Source organism: Schistocerca cancellata, chromosome 2, assembly GCF_023864275.1.
Source record: "Schistocerca cancellata isolate TAMUIC-IGC-003103 chromosome 2, iqSchCanc2.1, whole genome shotgun sequence".
NCBI lineage: Eukaryota > Metazoa > Arthropoda > Insecta > Orthoptera > Acrididae > Schistocerca > Schistocerca cancellata.
The window spans coordinates 745,481,960-745,488,456 of record NC_064627.1 but is presented as its reverse complement, the minus strand read 5'-3'; the positions used below and the strand labels follow the sequence as shown (position 1 = coordinate 745,488,456).

The 6,497-nt window shown below is 41.8% G+C and overlaps 1 non-coding gene across 1 annotated transcript; it reads left to right on the top strand.

Moving 5' to 3' along the window:
* The first annotated feature begins 6,114 nt into the window (after positions 1 to 6,114).
* Trnai-uau (transfer RNA isoleucine (anticodon UAU)) lies at positions 6,115 to 6,189 on the top strand. Its single transcript has one exon. It is a non-coding gene; the product is annotated as a tRNA-Ile (tRNA).
* Positions 6,190 to 6,497: the final 308 nt, after the last annotated feature.

The window sequence follows — 6,497 nt, the reverse complement described above, 5'->3', positions numbered from 1 at the left end:
AGAGGTACAACACGTGGAAAGCGATGAAAGGAGAAAGCCCTTTCCGATTAGACGCCTGAACTCACCCCTTGCAGTTTACCAACCAACAAAAGCATACAACTTTCTTGTTTTACCGTGTGGTTGTGATTTTCTGTCGGAAGACTTGTTTGATGCAACTCTCCGAGACAGTCTATCCTGTGCAAGTCCCCACATTACTGCTGAAATGTACATCCACTTGCATTTTTTCATTCCCGTCAAGCGTTGATGAACTCTCTCAAACTATTACCGACAAAATACCTCGCTCTTTTACCAAACTGACTGTTCCACGATGTCTCAGGATAAGTCTTTTCAACTGAACCCTTCTTTTTGTCAAGTTATGCTATGAATTTATTTCTCCCCGTTGCGATTCATTACCTCTTCATTAGTCATTCGATATACTCATCTAATCTTCAGCGTTCTCCTATAGCACCACATTTCAAAAACTTAAATGCTCTTCTTCTCTGTACTTTTTATCATCCACGTTTCATTTCCGTATCAAGCGACACTACAAACAAATACCTTCAAAAGATGTACTCTAAGACAAAAAAAGAAAAAAAATGACGCACCACGAAGGAATTATCTGAATGGGTGGGAAATGGGTAAAATGGGTAGATATGGTGTGTATCTTTACAGAAAAACAAATAATTAGAGTTTCAGAAAGATTAAAGGGAAAGATGTTCTCATATGGAGCAAGTTAATAACGCGTTGGTCCTCCCTTGACCCTCATGCAAGCAGTTATTCGGATTGGCATTGATTGGCAGAGTTGTTGGATGTCCTCATGAGGGATATCGTGCCAAATTCTGTCCTATTGGCGCTTTAGATCGTCAAAATCCCGAGATGGTTGGAGGGCCCTACCTGTTATTCTCCAAACATTCTCAACTGGGGAGAGATACGACGATCTTGCCGGTCAGTAAAAACTGTTACCGCTTGTGGGCGGGATTTATCTTTCTGAAATGTAAGCATAGGATGGCTTGCATGAAGGGAAACAAAACGGGACGCGGAATATCGTGGACGTACCGCTGTGCTGTAAGGGTGCCGTGGAAGGACAACCAAAGGGGTCCTGATATCAAATAAAATGGCATTTCAGACCATTACTCCTGGTTGTCGGGCCACATGACGGGTGGCAGTCGGGTTGGCATCCCACCGGTATCCGAAGCGTCTAAAGCTCGGGGAGCATGTTTCACAAATTTATTGGAAGATGAAAGAGATGTACGGAGAGCAGTATTTCTCACGGTGGGTTAACGATATGAGGCTGGAAGTACGACCAAGAAGACTTTCGAGCTGGTTCAGAAATTCCTGTGGAAGGTCCTGGAACATCCTCCTTACCGACCCGGTATCTCCGCATATAATTCGAATATATTTTGCTTCTGAAACTATGGAAGGTCAGAGAGACACCTGTGACAAGGATTTGTTGGGCCCCTTGGAGAACTGGATCCGTCGGCAACACAGCAGTTTCTAAACGACGAAAAGGGCCGAGAGGCAGCACAGCTATATCAGAACAAGTACCTTCACAGACACGAAACGCATTACACAACGTTTCAAGCCTTTTTGGGCGTTCGTATCATCATGAGTCCAATCAGACAAAAGAACGTGCAGGGAGGCGGCGGACTGTGCGTACTCGGGATACTGAGACCAATCAAAACTCCAGACAAGTGGTCCGCCAACATGGTCTAAGTGAAAGAGTGAGGAAGTCCGTGGTGCGACGTGTGTGCGTGTAAGCGCGTGCATGCATCCTGTGGAGATCACTTTGAACGTATGTTCTGACGTGGATGCGATGCAGCTCTGTACCGTGTTCGAGAACGGTTTGTTGTCGTTGCACGCACACCGTCAATTTCTGGAAACATGTTCATTTGACCTTTTTTCATCCATTTCCAGTGATGAATCCGTCCCTGCAATTTGTAGGTTTTATTTATGTCCACTCTGTATATGGTTCCAGTACAGCGTCTACTATAGAAAAACTGGGGTATGTGCCGTACGATCAAACAAAGAAATACTTACGCGTGGTTGCGCTTGAAAATGATTCTGTAAGACCACATCAGGGTGCACAAGCTGTTTTCTCGTGAAGGCGTCGAGATTCTAGACAGATGACATGTGGTACATTATGCTTCTTACTGAAAAAAAAAGTTAAGAGTGTAAGTAACACAACAGCTAACAACAGACAAAAATTTTCACAAGCATTCGAATATTCCTTTAACTGTAGGTACAATTCAAGAGAGGAATAATAAACGTAAATAGTTAGTAATGAAAAATGAGATGTATCAAAGCATTGGACAATACGAAGGAAGGACAGGCGCCTTAAGTCGGTTGGTTCAAATGGCTCTGAGCACTATGGGACTTAACATCCGAGGTCATCAGTCCCCCAGAACTTAGAACTACTTAAACCTAACTAACCTAAGCACATCACACACATCCATGCCCGAGGCAGGATTCGAACCTGCGACCGTAGCAGTCACGCGGTTCCGGACTGAAGCGCCTAGAACCGCACGGCCACCGCGGCCGGCGCGCTTGAAGGTGATGGAGATTCAATAGATTGATTAAAACTGGAAGAAAAGTGATACAAGACTAATTTTAAAAAAAATATTTACAGGCTCTTTGTGCAGGAAGAATGTCCCCAAAAACCGGAACACTGCAGTAGTAATTCAAATTTACAAGAAAGGAGACTGACAATACACGGAAATCGGGGGTCACTCGAGCTCCTGATGAAGTTGCCGTTTCAACTTCGAAGATGTATCCTGCAGGCGGAGACGAACGTCGGGAAATAGTTTCATATATGACCGCGGCGTCTCAACCCAAAAGTTCTAGTTGAAAAAAAACCTACTTAAATTATGTAAAAAATTTTAACTCCAATCTAATAATTATATTCGTAATGGAGGTGTAACTGTGAAAGTTTAATGTTGGCCTATAACTTCTTAAACTCGTCTTTGTGTCAAGTTGGTCTTTGACAAATATATAATATTATTTTGATGTGGAAATGTGTAAACTGACAAAACAGCCTGGAGAGAGGTGTGCTGACCACTTGCCCCTCCATATCCGCATCCAGTGACGCCTGTGGGCTGAGGATAACACGGAAGCCGGTTAGTACCGTTGGGCCTTCATGGCCTGTTCGGGCGGAGTTTAGTTTATTTGACTGAAAAACAAATGACTCAGATTAAAATGTTGGCCCTGAATATTTTTATTCTTTATTTTAGTCTTGCAAACAATGACTGTACCAGAACTGTTAATTTAATTACACAGCAAATGAACATAAAATTTAACGCATGTGACTTCTGATAAAATTGCTTGAAAACTCACGATAGCACTTTACTAAGATCTTCTATTGATGTTAAGGTTCTGACTTAGTATATCATTTTCACAAATAACACTCTGACAATCACTGTGCCTGACAACAGCCTTGAATTTTGATGATAATTTAAGTTGCTGGCCTAACTGTGCGCATGGAACGCTCATCTATTCTGCAACCTGTTACTATTAAGATAACGATGAAACAGTCAAAAATAAAATTTCATTTACTGTAGTTGTGATGTGCAAAGCAAGACGGTATCTTATCACTTTTCGTAAAAATGATTCCGCAGCCCACAGCTCGCGATGACAATGCGAGTATACAAACGTATTCATAAAGGTAAAGAGTGGAAAATGAGGAACTAAACGATTGATAAATGAGAACAAAGACTCCAAGTTAATCTATACTTCATTAAACCATAACAACAGTACACTCTTTCATAAAGTTCTCACAACTATACTGGTTAGCAAAATATTTCTTAATAATTTTCCTCTGTACAATTACTTTCCTTAACACTTGTTTCAACTATAAGAAAAAAATCATATGTTGCATTATACAACTTCTACTGCAAACTTCACTCACACACAATGTTCTAACAATAAGGAAATACACAATCACAAATATAAATTAAAACTGGATTGCCTTAAAAGTTTTTGTTGTTGTTTCATTAATGATTCCTCAATATCTTCAATATTCCTTAAAACATATTATTACAAAATTCTTTTTAAATAATGTTGCCACCACTACGCGGCAGGCCAGCTTCCATCCTTCTCAAACCAAGGTTGTGTAACATACACTGACTGCTACTCTGACAAAGTAAAACTAACCTCTCTGACCAAGGTCTGTGGTCTCAGGAACAGACTTACAAAGAATATGGTTATGTCGATACTACAGAAGTTGAGTACATTTATCAAATTCGCAGATTTCTTCATATTTATGGCCATAACTATCTGAAAATCGTCATGGCAAATAGGACAGTCCTCTTCCAACTGAAATGCAGAAATTTAAAAATAAAAATCTCATTACTTCTGTTTTTTATAGTTTGGAGTCAATTTCACGTTTCTAGTCAGGAACTGAAAGTCTAATAAAATATTAAAATTGGGATCAACCTTATAAAATTAGTGATAAGCTTGGAAGTCACACGACGTATTTAGAGAGCAGGCTCCTATCTTCGATTATGCAATTCTTTATAGAATGTATATACTTTAACAACGAAAAAAAGCAACAAAACCGTAGGACTAAGCAATCACAGCCTTACTTACATTCAGTTCTCTTCATACTCTGCTGGCGCGCCGTTGAACACATGCGGTTGTTTCCTTTAGCATATCATCTTCTTCCATAAGCTGGGCACAATCACCAAGTATCGATAAATTAGTATTCCACTAATGTTTTACTGTCACTACCTAGCCTGCAGCTAAAATTGAAAATTCTAGTTTTGAAATACTCCGAACTGGTGTTAAGCAAACGAATATAAAATTTGCAGTAGACAAAACTGTATAAAGAAATGGATTGTGCGAGTACAGTGTAGAACAACCCAATTTGAAGATTAAGTCTGTTTAACACTATTTTCTTTCCTTGGTCGAGATGGTGTTGTTTTACCTCGGTAGTCTTTACAGTATTTACATTTCGGTAAGCGTGTGAGTTCAATTACGTCACTTAATAGTAATATCTTCAGCTTAAGAAACAAAAGTGCCGGGGAGCTACTGTCTTCGAAAACTTATTAATTAACAGCCATTAATAATGCTGGCACGTGTGTTAAGAACAACTGAGCAGCAAGTGAATGTTTGCACACTGTCCTCCTCTTGTACATCCTCTGCTAGTAATTCATCATCGGAATCATCACTGATCAATTACAATAACATGCTTCGTTTTATAGCCGCAGACTAATTTGATAGTGACACAGTATTTTACACGTAACAGGGCTAATATTGTGAAAAGTCAAAGAAAGTGGTACAGCTGTCTAATATTGTGTAGTGCTCTCGCGACCAAGCAGAAGTGAGGCAACACAACGTGGCATGGACTCGACTAATGTCTGAAGTAGTGTTGGAGGGCATTGACACCATGGTTCAAATAGCTCTGAGTACTATGGGACTTAACATCTGTGGTCATCAGTCCCCTAGAACTTAGAACTACTTAAACCTAACTAACCTAAGGCCATCACACACATCCATGCCCGAGGCAGGATTTGAACCTGCGACCTGCGGTTCCGGACTGAAGAGCCTAGAACCGCACGGCCACACGGGCCGGCGATTGACACCATGAACCCTGAAGGGCTGTCCATAAATCCGTAAGAGTACGAGCGGGTGGAGGTCTCTTTCGAATAGCACGTTGCAAGGCATTCCAGATATACTCAATGAGGTTCATATTTGGGAAGTTTTCTGGCCAGCGGAAGTTCTAAACTCAGAAGGGTGTTCCTGGAGCCAATCTGTAGCAATTCTGGACGTATGGGGTGTCGCATTGTCCTGCTGGAATTGCACAAGTCCGACTTAATGCACAATGGACATGAATGGATGCATTTATATGGATATGGTGTCTGTTCTTTCGGACATGTCTGTTCGTTCGGACATGTCCAAAAGAACAGACACCATATCCATATAAGTATATAGTTATGGCAATACCGGCCATGCCCTTCCTCTTCTGTGCGGACGCACACATATTACCCGAACTCTTACGGGACTTGGTAAGAATGTCTTCCACAAGTAATGAGTGTGTTGGGTAGGGACACTACGAATGTAGTGTGTGGGCATACAAGGTGAGAATGTGGGTCTCGCGGGAGGCGTGCCCGAGATAGTCCCTGCAGTCGTACTATCCTCTGTGCCCTCGGTGGCTCAGATGGATAGAGCGTCTGCCATATAAGCAGGAGATCCCAGGTTCGAGTCCCGGTCGGGGCACACATTTTCACCTGTCCCCGTTGAAATAGATCAACGCCCGTCAGCAGCTGAAGGTATTAATATATAATTCTGATTTGAATGGATGCAGGTGACGAGACAGGATGCTTACGTACATGTAAATTGTCAGAGTCGTTTCTAGACGTATCAGAGGTCCCATATTACTCCAATAGCACACGCCCCACACCATTACAGAGCCTCCACCAGCTTGAACAGTCCCTTGCAGGGTCCATGGATTCATGAGGTTGTCTCCATACCCTCACAGTCCATCCACTCGATACGACTTGAAACGAGACTCGTCCGACCAGGCA